The 13,820-nt window shown below is 44.3% G+C and overlaps 1 protein-coding gene across 4 annotated transcripts in view; it reads left to right on the top strand.

Moving 5' to 3' along the window:
• The window catches only part of KLHL17 (kelch like family member 17), a 113,699-nt gene that overhangs the window by 7,320 nt on the left and 92,559 nt on the right, over positions 1 to 13,820 (top strand). The gene's annotated exons all lie outside the window — the stretch shown is intronic.

Here is a 13,820-nt window from a genome sequence, read left to right as displayed (position 1 = left end):
TGACCGAAGAATTCTTTCCTGGTGAAGAAAACACCCTTCACAACAGTTGGCCAGATCAAGAACACTCTCCAGGAGGTAGGCGTATGTGTGATAAGGTCAACAATCAAGAGAAGACTTCACCAGAGTGAATACAGAGGGTTCACCACAAGATGTAAACCATTGGTGAGCCTCAAAAACAGGAAGGCCAGATTAGAGTTTGCCAAACGACATCTAAAAAAGCCTTCACAGTTCTGGAACAACATCCTATGGATAGATGAGACCAAGATCAACTTGTACCAGAGTGATGGGAAGAGAAGAGTATGGAGAAGGAAAGGAACTGCTCATGATCCTAAGCATACCACCTCATCAGTGAAGCATGGTGGTGGTAGTGTCATGGCGTGGGCATGTATGTATGGAACTGGTTCTCTTGTATTTATTGATGATGTGACTGCTGACAAAAGCAGCAGGATGAATTCTGAAGTGTTTCGGGCAATATTATCTGCTCATATTCAGCCAAATGCTTCAGAACTCATTGGACGCCGCTTCACAGTGCAGATGGACAATGACTCAAAGCATACTGCAAAAGCAAACAAATCACCTGACCTGAATCCGATTGAGCATGCATTTCACTTGCTGAAGACAAAACTGAAGGGAAAATGCCCCAAGAACAAGCAGGAACTGAAGACAGTTGCAGTAGAGGCCTGGCAGAGCATCACCAGGGATGAAACCCAGCGTCTGATGATGTCTATGCATTCCAGACTTCAGGCTGTAATTGACTGCAAAGGATTTGCAACCAAGTATTAAAAAGTGAAAGTTTGATTTATGATTATTATTCTGTCCCATTACTTTTGGTCCCTTAACAAGTGGGAGGCACATATGCAAACTGCTGTAATTCCTACACCGTTCACCTGATTTGGATGTAAATACCCTCAAATTAAAGCTGACAGTCTGCAGTTAAAGCACATCTTGTTCGTTTCATTTCAAATCCATTGTGGTGGTGTATAGAGCCAAAAATGTTAGAATTGTGTCGATGTCCCAATATTTATGGACCTGACTGTATAAGAAACTGTGGCAGCTTCATTCAAGCGAATTAAAGGCTATCTCCCTTCAGCTTTCCAGGGTAATGGAAGATCTAGTGCATGTGGACCAGTCCAGGTTTATGCCAGGAGAGGGCACTGACATAAATATTCCCTGACTATTTCTTAATTTTATCTGCACACCACAACAACGCTGGTATTAGAAAGGTGGCCTTCTTGGATACAGAGAAGGCATTTGACTCAGTCGAATGGTCCTTTTTATGGGAAGTATTGCGCAGGTTTGGACCAAAGTTCCTACAATGGCTGGGTATGCTATACCGTACCCCCCGCGCTCAGGCTGGAACCAATGACAGGTTATCTGCGTTCTTTCCCTTGGGTAGGGGCACATGCCAAGGGTGTCCCTTGTCCCCAAGCCTCTTTTCGCTGGCTTTGGAGCCTTTGGCTATTTTAGTGCAGAACTCCCGGTTTGTTGATGGTTGTTGGGTCGGCCCCTTGGAGGAGAAAATTTACCTTTTACACGGATGACAGGCTGCTATTTTTGCATAATGCGGACTCCTCCTTGCGGGCTGCTCTGGCAGTCTTTGATGAGTTCAGCCATTTCTCAGGCATTCAGATCAACTGGTCCAAGTCAGCTTTCTTCCCCTTAGACCCTTGGGCAAAGGACTCTGCGGCCCTTACACCTCTTCTGTGGGTGGAGGAATTTAAATACTTAGGAGTCAGGGTAACAGGAGACCTGAGCAGTTTTCATGCACTTAATGTTAGTCCCCTATTGGTTCAATTAAAGGATAAATGCTCCCCCTGGGCCAGTTTGCCACAAATTTACTGGGACGCATTAATATACTTACAATGGTTTTTCTCCCTGCCAGGCAAAATCCACACTTCACCTCCAATTTGGGTTTGGTGGCCTTGCACTTCCAAATTATCAGGTTTGCTATTGGGCGGCTATTGTAGTTACTGTCCAATGGTGTTTTTTTAGGTCAAGGGAGAATGCCACAGTCTATTTGGAGGCTGCCTTGTTAGGTTCCCTTATGGAACTAGCTAACCTAGTGTATAGGGGTCCTCGAGCCTATTCCTCCCTTCCTCTCCCCTCTAAAACCACACTTAGAGTCTAGAATGCAGCTAGAGTGCGTTTTAATCAACCCAATCAATGGTCTCCATACTATCCTCTTTGGGGCAATTCCTCCTTACCACACTATAGGCTCATCCCGGACCCATCCATCTGGGCCTGTTATGGCATTAAAACTCTCATAGACAGTATGCCTCCTGGAGTACTTTTGTGCTTCCGGGAAAATTCCTATAGGTTCGGATTGCCCTGCTGGATGTACTTTCATTAATGTCAGTTGCATCTTGCATCTAAGCCACTTTCCACACTCTACTCTGCTTTACTTAGGGTTAGTTCCCCCAAAATGGATAAACTTTGGGAACAATGGAGGGTTGACATCCCGACCTTGGATAGAAAGTCCTGGGAAGAGAGCTTTGAAAATAGCTCCAAATTGGTCATCTCCTCAAGGGACAAATTCATTCAAATCAAGTCTCTACATAGGGTGTACTATAAGTCTCAGAGGCTGCACAGAATCTATCCACAGAGATCCCCAGTTGCCTCACATCTGTGGGTACCTTCTTTCACATGTTTTGGCCCTGCCCTAGGGTGGTACAGTTTTGGACGGAGGTGTTTGATTTAGTCAACACTCGTCTATAGTTGTCTCTACCAAGTTCACCTGAATTAGCTCTCCTGAGGATACAGGACAATGAGCAGAGACCTAGGTATACAAAACAGTTTAATATCTACTGTATTATGCTAAAAAGGAAATTCTTTGTATGTGGACCTCCCCGTCCTCTCCCACATTGGCATCATGGGAGCCTGCGCTATGCTACGTATGTATAAATTAACTTATATTAATAGGAATTGACTGGGAAAATATAATCAGATTTGACAGCCATGAGTGGCACAAGAAGTGTCTGCACTTCTTCCTCATGATGCCTCTTGTACTATGCTTTCATTGCCTGCTTTTGTCTGGTTGCCCTCCTACTACGATTTATAAACCACTTTGGAGGTAATTGTCCTATATTCATTTATGCGTGTTATTTACATTTTCTGGCCCTGTATACTCTGTCATGATACTGCTATGTATTTGATTTTAATCTGCAGTGATTGAACCATTGATATAAAGAGTAACATGGTGCCAAGCACCCCCCAACCTCCCTGGCAGAATAGTGAGGTTCTTCTTCCCAGTAACTCATGTTACATTTTGCATTTGGCATGAGCAATCTGTAAATAACTAAACTACAAGTCCTATTCCACCACGACAGAGAGACTTGTAGTTATCAGTAGAACACAAGTGCAGTGATCACTGTACTTGTAGTTCACGGACTCTTTCAGCAGCCCTGTAACCGGAGGTCTGTACATCCATATGGACTAACAGCTGCAGAGAGAGTCTGCAGGAGCCTGTGCTTTGCACCAGTGGTGTCCCGAGGCAGGTGCGGGGGGTGCGGGCCGCACCGGGTGACACCTACCGCACAGGGTGACACCGGACCCGCTCCATGAAAAGGTAAGTTGTAAAGCAAGCTGACGATCCCCGCAGGATGGATCCAATCCATCCTGCGGGGATCGTCGGATTTCTTTACAACTTACCTTTTTGTGGAGCGGGTCCGGTGTCACCCCGTATAGGTTGAATGCTGAAGGTTCCCGCAGGATGGACCGGATCTACGGATTGGGGAGCATAATGGATCGGAGTCCGATCCATTATGCTCAATCCGCAGAACCGATCCATTCTGCGGGGATCGTCGGGGGAGGGGGTGTCACCAAGTGTTATCGCACCGGATGACACCAACCCTAGGCGACGCCCCTGCTTGGCACTCATGATCCATTGATTGCAGTTGCAATGCTTTGCAGGTTCCTATCCAAACAAATAATAAATGCATTTTTTTCTGTAACTATGGATGCATTTACTGTTTTTTGCAAAAAGTGGACTAATGCAGGCCATAGATGGGTCGTTAATCGTCCAATTTTTCGGCTGAAAGACAAATCGGCCGATTTTCGTACCGTTAGTGGATTAGTTCGTCGGACGTTTTTCGTGTATTTTGCACTTTCAGATTATCGTTTATGTTGGGAAATTTGCGGCCGATTTTCCCGGCAATGATGATCATTTTAACAATAAAAAATCTGCGCATGAGCTGTGACCTGAAAGGGACAGAAGTTATGGGGTGAACTTTATGATTTAGTCGGACGATTTTTTTATTCGTTGGTGGTAACGTCGGCCAAACGAAGGAACGACCGATTTTTCGTTTATCGTTCTAAAAATCGGCCAATTTTTGACCCGTCTATGGCCTGCATTAGCCTTTAAACTGCAGTCTGGAAGCATTAAAGGGGAATTTAACCCAAAAAGACACTGTTAACAATATTATAAAATGACAATTTTAAATGATATACTTGCAGGCTAGCAATATATTAAATTTTTCAGAGCTTTCCAGCTGCTTGTTTGTTTTGTCACCATTTTCACTAAGCACGGTGGTACTGATCCTCATGATAATGCACCACAAAGTGAGGTACATGACCAGCACTCTAGCAGGAAATCAATTTGTTTACGCAATGCAATAACATCATCAACATGTAAACAATATGATTCCCAGCTAGACCACTGGGACAGCATATATTGCCAATCCCTGTGCATGTGCTCTAGCTGGGGAATCGGAGAGGTTTATTTACTAAAGCTGTAAATAAAAAAAAAATCTAGCGGACTACTATAAACTCAAATACGGTGCTAAATAAATCCAACGTGCATATGTGAATAGTGAAAACAGAAAATTGTGCTTCGTGACAATAATGTGCTACATCAAAATAAATATCAACACATATACATAAATATCCATAAAACTGCATATACCAGTGCTAAATAAACAGTGTATACAAATACCAAAAGAACCGTACAAAATAGTGAACTGTCCCTTTAACACTCCAATATCTTCACATGTGCTTGTGCGGTATATCTCCTGTGGATTGTGTTCCAAATATAACATCAACAAGTGTCCCAATATTATGGTCTCAAAATGCTGGTGAACCGTCCCTTTAAATCCGCTGTACTCCAAGTGAATCTGTGCGATCACCCTACTGCATACACATATACAGTGTTCCTGTGTCACCCCTTACTGCTTATCCACCTCTGACACACTATTGCGCTCACCTTCAGGTTTGACCCGTATACTCAGGTCAAACTACGCCTTTCCCTTTAACCCATGAGGGTGTACTGGTACAGAGATCTTCACCACAAAATCTCCAAAACGCCCCACAGACATATGAAAAAAATGCTCCATATGGTGAAGTATAGCCAAATACAACCAACTTTTATTAAAATACTGATCAAAATACACTCACATTTAAAAGTGTCCACCTGGGACACTACAGGATCAAAGACTCACTATACAGTATCATTGTTGAATAAACGTACATAGATCCCTTATTCAAAATGGCGGCACGTGCACTTCTGGTTTACAGCTTGACATCATCGGCGTACCCTATGCGTTACATCACGTCACGTGACATCATCAGGAGTGCTCCTACCATTCACGGCTGCACCAGATTCTGAGTGCACCAGCTTTAGTAAGTAAACACCATAGTGTTTATACATTGCAGATACTATGGAATTGGGTGCACAGGACTGGCAACACATGAACTTTCAGGGCTCTTGTGCTGCCTGAAGATTAATGGGATGTACTGTATGATGCTAATGTTTGCATAGGCCAGAAATAGGAAAGTAGAGGGAGGGATGCTCCAAACAATCCCAAATTTTGATTGGTCACCAGAATAGGAATAAAGGAGAATATTTCCAGTGTGTGCACTACTTTTGGTGATCCTGGTAACTAGTGATGAGCTCAAGTGGGTTCAGATCTTAATCTGAACCCACCTGAGCAAGCCTGCTAGGAAACTGTCACTTGTATTGAGCCAATCCTCTGTGGCCGGGGCATTCCCTGTTCCGCAGCTGCATGTAAATAATAGGCGTGTGTATGTGTGTGGCTGTGAAGCAGGAAATGCCTTGGCTGCTTATGATTGGCCCATACAGGTGACCGCTTCCTAGCAAGCTCACTCACGTGGGATCCAAACACACACCTGAGCTAATCACTACTGGTGACTACCAGAGATTTCCTTCACTTTACACCCCGGTTACATCAAAGCAGATTTTGAAATCGTGCGACTTACAGTGAAGTCGCACGATTTAAAAGTCAGGTGACGTGCTGATTTGAGGTGCAATTTGCAAGACATCTGATACAGATGTGCAAATCACACCAAAAGTAGTGTATGCACTACTTTAGAAATCGGTTCAGCTCCGACCAAGTCAGAACCGCACCGATATGACTGCTCTAATATCAGACAATAGGGTGTGACTTATCATACGATTTGCAAGTCGCATGGCATGCAAGTCCCATGCCAAGTCACACCTGATGTGACTGGGGACTAAGGCTACGTTCACACTAGCGTTGTGTGCAGGCGGCAGAGAGGCGTTTGGGAAGCGTTTTTACCACTTCCCAAACGCCTCTGCCAATTCTGCACATTACAGCACATGGTTCTGTTCTAACGGGAGTGTTTGCGTCGCAGCAAAACGGACGCCTCTGGTCGAGTCAGGAGGTGTTGAAGCCTCCTATTCTCGTCTATGGTGCCGCTCCGCAAACGCCCCGCAACTGCCGGCCGGGCACCACTCAAACTGCATTATAGGCATTTTTGGGGCGTTATTAACGCTCGGCAAACACCTAGCAACCGCCGCTAAACCGCACATGCGTTAAACGCTCCGCAAACGCTGGACCAACGCTTGCCAAACGCTATAGGGGAGTTTGGCAAGCGTTGGTAAAACAGCCAAGTGTGAACGAGCCCTTAGAGAGATTTCCTCTCACTGCCATTTATGCCTGCGGGGGCAATATCCCTCCCTTACACTGTCCAAAAAGAAAGGAAACGTTTTACCTCTGGTTATAATTTAAATAAAGCCTGCTGACACTAGGGTTGCCACCTCATCCGTTTAAAACCGAACACATATTAATTACACAGGTTCTGTAGCTGATTAAGGTGGTAATTAAACTCACTTGGTGCCTTATCTGCATTAAATTACCTTTTTAGAACCTGTGTAATTAATATGTGTTCGGTTTTAAAGTGATGAGGTGGCAACCCTAGCTGAAGCCTGTTAGCTTGTTTAAAGTTACAGCCAGAGATCCCTTAGTGACCTATTTAACATTCTCAAACTGGAGCTGAAGTTTGCTTTAAAAACTTCAACAAAACTGCCCAAGGCTTGTTATACAAGGCCTATAGGAAACTTGTACGTTGAGAAATTTGCCATTGGTGACCTGTTTCTAATAATACTAGTTGCTTGGCTGTTTTGTATTTTCAATACTTTCTGAATCATAGAAACCGAGTCATTGCGGTGTTTTTATTTTCCTTACATGTGATTGGGTATTCTTTGCAAAGTGAAGTTTTACCTCATTTACTAAGCTCTGGAGCAACTGCACTTGCAGGGCCCAGTATATTTGCCTTCAGTAAATTATTATTATTATACAGGATTTATGTAGCGCCAACAGTTTGCGCAGCGCGTTACAATATAAGGGAAACAGTGCAATTACAATACATTTCAGTACAGAAGGAATAGGAGGGCCTTGCTCGTGGAGCTTACAATCTAAAAGAACTCAAATCAACCCCTATATGTAACTGTGGTTGATAATTATAGTAACCTCTTAAGAAAGTCGCATCAACTGATCTACATACATGTTTAAAGTAAGGGCTCGTTCACACTTGACTGTTTTACCAACGCTTGCCAAACGCCCCTATGGCGTTTGGCAAGCGTTGGTCCGGCGTTTGTGGAGCGTTTAATGCTCGGCAAACGCCGCATGCGCGGTTTAGCGGCGGTTGCTAGGCGTTTGCCGAGCGTTAAAAACGCCCCACAAACGCCTATAATGAAGTTTGAATGGTGTTACCAATCCGCAACCGCGTTGCAAACGCCAGCCTGGCATTTGCGGAGCGGCACCATAGACTAGAATAGGAGGCTTCAGCGCCTCCTGACTCGACCAGAGGCATCCGTTTTGTCGCGATGCGACGCGAACGCTCCCGTTAGAACAGTACCATGTGCTGCAATGTCCGAGGCATTTGGGAAGCGGTAAAAACGCTTCTCTGCCACCTCTCTGCCGCCTGCACACAACACTAGTGTGAACGTAGCCTAAGTGACTTGGAAAGTATTGAAGACATTGCATCAATTTACAAAATAATGTGCATTTTCACATTTCAGACTTCCCCACACTTCTTGTGAAAGTAAAGTATTGCTGGCTTGCTTCTGAATATGCTAGTTTCTTGGTTGTCTCCCAATACTTTGTAATGTAATATAAAAGGTGTAGGGGTCAGGAGTAAAAGTAATGTACAGACATAAGCAAACACACACATACATACATATTTAAGCTCCCACTCTATGTAGACATACAGTTCAGGGCTTCTCTGCCTCCACTTTATATCCTAGCCTTTCTCAATTAGGATGCTACATCAAAGGGAATGGAAAAGGCTGGGGTAGAGAATGCAAAGTTGGAGGAGGACATTTTTCAGTTTCTAAGAACATAATTGAGTATGAACTAAAAAATTTTTTTTTTTCTAATTTTTTTTTTTTAGAAGCTGGGAGAACCGTTGAGCAATAAAAAAAATTTTCAGCTTGCTCTCCATCTAGTCAGTACAAAAATGCCTAATTAAAATGTTTAAGGTGAAAAGAAGAGGTTTTGTAAATACTCGTGAAGCCACACTGTGGAAGACAGACGTTTTAAGAGTTTGTTTAACACAATTTGCATATTTTAAATACAGCAGATTGGAAATGATCAATTTTATTTATTGAACTGAAAAGAATATTACTTTAGATTAGGTGTAGGCAACCCTCGGTACGGGTGCTAGAGGTGGTACGCAACAACATGGCATGTGGATGGCATGAAAAGAGAGTCCTGGGAGACCCACCTCCCAAACAATAAGGCTTCATCTACACAAGCAGCTCCTAAACTCGAATTTAGGAGCTTTTGGCATTTTTTTGCCAAAGCTTCTAAACTCAACTCCATAAAAGTATATGTGTTCATGTACACATAGGCTTCTAGCAGAGTTTAGGAGCTGCCGCGTTTAGGTGAGGTCAAACCTCCCTCTCCTGAATGCAGAAGAATCTTCTTTTCAATCTGGAAGGGTAATTATATTCAGTATTTTCCTCATCTGTGGTACATCACTCTTTTAGCCTGAGCCAGATCATGGCCAGGCTTTTACAGTCGATCTACCTGCACTGAACTCTGAACATTTCCCTCCCTCAGCATCCATGTGCCTGGCTCAGATTGGAGGGGACATAGCCAGAGAGGTTCATCTTCAAATTGCTATTAACACCTTCCACATCAATCTTTTATGAGTAACTCAATACAAAGAAGGATTTAATGTGGAGGGAGAGTTTGAAAGGCTTTTCTTACATAACGGCTCTTGGGAACGACTAACTTAGGCTACATTAGCACAGGCATTTTGCTACAGTGCAAATGGCAGCGGTAGAAATCTGTTGATTAGTGCTGCTATTTGTGACACCAGTGAGCAGTTGGCTGCAGCTGCCAAACCCGTACAGCACACTATGACAGGTTACTGGGGACTGCAGCTATTCGTGACTGTTCACACAGTCAGTAATTACCCGCTCTGATGGCTGCTGAACACACGCCTTGTGTGCATTCAGCAGGTAACACCACAGATAATCTCCGATTGTGTGAACAACTACAAATAGCTACAGCCACTGGCAACTTGTCATTAAATTGTACTGTACAGGCTTGACAGCTGCAGCTAGCATTGCAAATGTGTCAAAACAGCAGCAGGAATCAGCAGATTCCTGCCGCTGTCATTCTCCATGGCATCCCAATAGAAGGAACTACTACTTTAAAACAAGGTTTGGTAACTACTACAGAACATCTATTGGGAACTACAGCTTCAGAACAGATATTGGTAACTACCACCTTAGAGAAAAGAATTTGGGAATTGCAGGAATTGGGACTCCATTGTTCTTCAATTCTACTGCATGGTACAGGGACGAACTGACCATTTGGAAACTCGGGCACTGCCCGAGGGCCTAGGGTCAGTAGGGAGCCCCATGAGATGCCCCTGGTACCTTTTTCATAGGCTTTTTTGAGTTTGGGCAAGGACACAGGGGACCCATGATCCCCTATTGCCCAGGGGCCCCATGCGTTGTCAGTCCACCCCTGGCATGGTACAGGCAGTGCTGTCTTGATTGGAGCACTGGCTGGTGTTCATTTCCAGAGCATCTATGTGGAAATGGCTTGGTGTGATCTGAGGCCAGAAGAAGCAGGAATTGGGGCTGACCTGCGTTGTGAAGGTGCAGGAATTGGGGTGATCTGAGGTCTGAAGGGACAGGAATTTGGGTGAGTTTAAGTATAAAGGTAGAGGAATTAGGATGATATTAGGTGTAAGGGTGCAGGAATTGGATATGATCAAAGATATGAAGGAGCAGGTATTTGGGTGATGTGAGGTGTGAAAATGCAAGAATTGGAGCTGATCTGAGGTGCGAAGGTGCAGAAATTGGGGCTGATCTGAGGTGTGAAGGTGCAGGAATTGGGGTGATCTAAGGCGTGAAGATACAGGAATTGAGATGATCTAAGGTGTGAAGGTACAGGAATTAGGGCTGTTATAAGGTCTGGAGGTGCACAGTAATGGTCGCTGGGGACTGCGGTATGAATTTGCAGGAATTCGGATGAGCTGATGTGTGAAGGTGCAGAAATTGGGATGATCTGAGGGGGTTAAAGTGCAAGAGCTGGTGTGATCTGAGGTGTGAAGGTGAAGGAATTGGGGCTGATCTGAGGTGTGAAGGTGCAGGATTTGGGGCGGATCTGGTGTGTGAAAGTGCAGGACTGGGGGTGATCTTTGTGAAAGTACAGACATTGGGATGATCAGGCATTGGTGTGAGCTGAGGTGTGAAAGTGCAGGAATTGGGGCTGATCCAAGTCTGGGAGATGCAGGAATTGAAGCTGATCTGAGGTTCTAGAGGTGAATAAATTGGGGCAATCTGAAGTGTGAAGGTGAAGGAATTGGGGCTGATCTGAGGCCTGTCTGGGGTGTGAAGGTGCAGAAATTAGAGTGATCTGAGTTGTAAAGGTGCAGGAATTGGCTGATATGGGGTGTGAACGTGCAAAAATTGGAGCCCCACACAACCATGGTTTTTTTTTGTTTTTTTGTTTTTTGACAGCTAGTGGGGGGGGGGGATTCCCTGCTAACTGTCAAGGGAGGGAGCCGGGGGCTGGTCAGATCATAACATGTTACACCCTGAGTATGGGTGTAACATGTCACAAAAGGTGAACATATCCCTTAATATCCCTTGCATTCCCGTTACAGTAGAAACAAAATAGTAAACTAGTTACTCCCATTTGTAAGTATTGCGATTTGGTGTTGCCCTTACACTGCTGCCCTTGAACACCACCCTGCATTGGGTCTTGTAAATTACTTGCAGTCGTTGAGGACATAGCCACTGCCCAGACCACCAGGTTCTGCGGCTGGATGTTGCTCCTAATGGTACTTCCATTTTGGGTACTATGCTCCCAGGGATTACTTATAACGCTTTACTTAACACGGTTCAAAATTGGCGGATTTTGTGCGCGTTCAAATGTATGCATGCAAACAGAAAAAAACTTTACAGACCTTTTCATACGTTTTTTACGCAGGATATTTCTGCCAGCAAGGTCCTACATAGAAAATCAGTCATTTAATTTTGGCTGTGTGCATGTATTCTCAACCCTCCCCAAAATGAATAAAGTTTTGCCTTTAGGTATTGTACAAAGTGACTGTAACCAATATCCATATTCTCCAAAACATAATCAATACACATCAACTACTTACACCTGACTAGCCTTCAAACTGTTCTCTCCTAACACCTGTGCTAACTAACCTGTGTATGAAAGTTCTGTACACCTACCTATTTGTAGCTTGCTCTGGTCCAGTCATGTGATCCAACTCCCTTGTGTCAGTCAGTGGCAGCTGCAGGGAAGAGTTGGGATCACCAAAAATGTATTGGCCACTGAAGCCTAAGGGTGGTGTCACCGTTCCAGGCTTTACTAGCCGCTGTTGTCGCTGCTGGCAGACACAGGGTAGATTACATGACCGGACTGGAGCTGGCTGAAAATAGGGACGTATGTACATCTTTCTTACACATGTTAGTATATATGTATGTTAGGAGGGGGAGCAGACAGTTTTAGGCTCCATGCACACTGGCTTAAAAAACCACTGCTCCTAGAGGAGTTTAATGTTTTGCCTGCAACTAATGTTGTCCTATGTGCCCATAAACAGGCAGTCTAGAGGTGTTCAAGCTCAGAGTTTAGAGGCAGAATAAAAAACCTGTTTTTGCTTTTTTGAGGGCATTTTTCTGGTAGAAAAAAAAAAAAACACTTAACGCTAGTACAAAAAATGCTCAAAATTAGTGCTTTTTCTCTCCCAAGAGCACTGATGTTTTTATAAGCCAGTGTGCATGGAGCTTTAAGGCTAGTTAAAAAAGAAGTATGGCTTCCTGTGAAAAAATAAATAAATATACTTGTCTATGTGGGTGCAGCATTGATCCAATGCTCTAACTGTCCCCTGCTGGCTTTGTAGTGAGAACTGAGTGATCAGACACCGCTGATCAGTCAGTTCTCCCCTCCGCTCTGAGCACAGAGTCATGACTTTCAGTCACCGCTCTCTGCTCTGCCCTCCAGCTCTCACTGAAGCACTGGGCTGTGAAGGGGGCAGGAGCTGCTGGCTCAGGCTCTCAGCAGATGGATGAGAGGCTGAGCCAGATGCTGGTCCAGGCTTCTGGGTGGATCCCGATTATATGGTCAGGATCTTTTCTGAGCTTGGACCAGCTCTGTGATGTCAGCTGACAGCGGGCTTCAAATGGGTCACAGACGTGCAGAACGAACTGCACTCCTGTGATCCACAGAAGTATAGCCAAGAAAGATTTGGCTATACTTCTCCTTTAAGTGTAAACTGGAATTCCACTTTAATAGCCCTGGAATCTAAATCTCATGAAATTGTTTCTTAGTGTTTTTTTGTTTCTTTTGCCTGTCCTCTGTACAAAACACATGAAATCCAGCTTGGAGTTTGCAAAACAGCACCTGAAGCAGCACTCTCCGCAGGCTTTCATGTATTTTGTATGGAGGAGAGGCTTCCGTCTAGCCACTCTGTCATAAAGCCCAGATCAGCTGCAGTGATGGTTGTCCTTCTGGAACTTTGTCCCATCTCCACACAGGATCTCTGGAGCTCAGAGTGACCAATCGAGGGTCTTGGTCACCTCTTTTACTAAGGCCCTTCTTCCGATTCTCAATTTGGCCAGGCGACCAGCTCTTGGAAGAGTCCTGGTTGAACCAAACTTCTTCCATTTGAGAATTATGGAGGCCACTGTGCTCCTGGGAACCTTCAATGCAGCAGAATGTTGTTTTTTTTTTTTTTTGTAACCTTCCCCAGTTCTGTGCCTTACAATAATCCTGCCTCTGAGCTCTGCAGGCAATCTCTTTGGCCTCATGTTTTCTGCTCTGATACAGTATGCACTGACAGCTGCAAGGCCTTTCATAGAGAGGTTTGTGCCTCTCCAAATCATGCCCAAGCCATTTATTAACCACAGGTGGACTCCAATCAAGGTGTAGAAACATCTCAGCAACCATCAAGAGAAATGGAGGCACCTGAGCTAAATTTCAAGTGTTGTGCAAAGGGTCTGAATACTTATGCCAATGTGAGATTTCTTGTTTTTTTTTTTTTATCTTTGTAATACATTCACAAACTTTTCTAAAATTCTGTTTTCACGTTGC

This window comes from Staurois parvus, unplaced genomic scaffold (genome assembly GCF_062004578.1).
Source record: "Staurois parvus isolate SC_StPar_1 unplaced genomic scaffold, SC_StPar_1.0 ptg000057l, whole genome shotgun sequence".
Classification (NCBI taxonomy): domain Eukaryota; kingdom Metazoa; phylum Chordata; class Amphibia; order Anura; family Ranidae; genus Staurois; species Staurois parvus.
The sequence above is the reverse complement of the archived record's forward strand: the minus strand, read 5'-3'. Positions and strand labels throughout refer to the sequence as shown.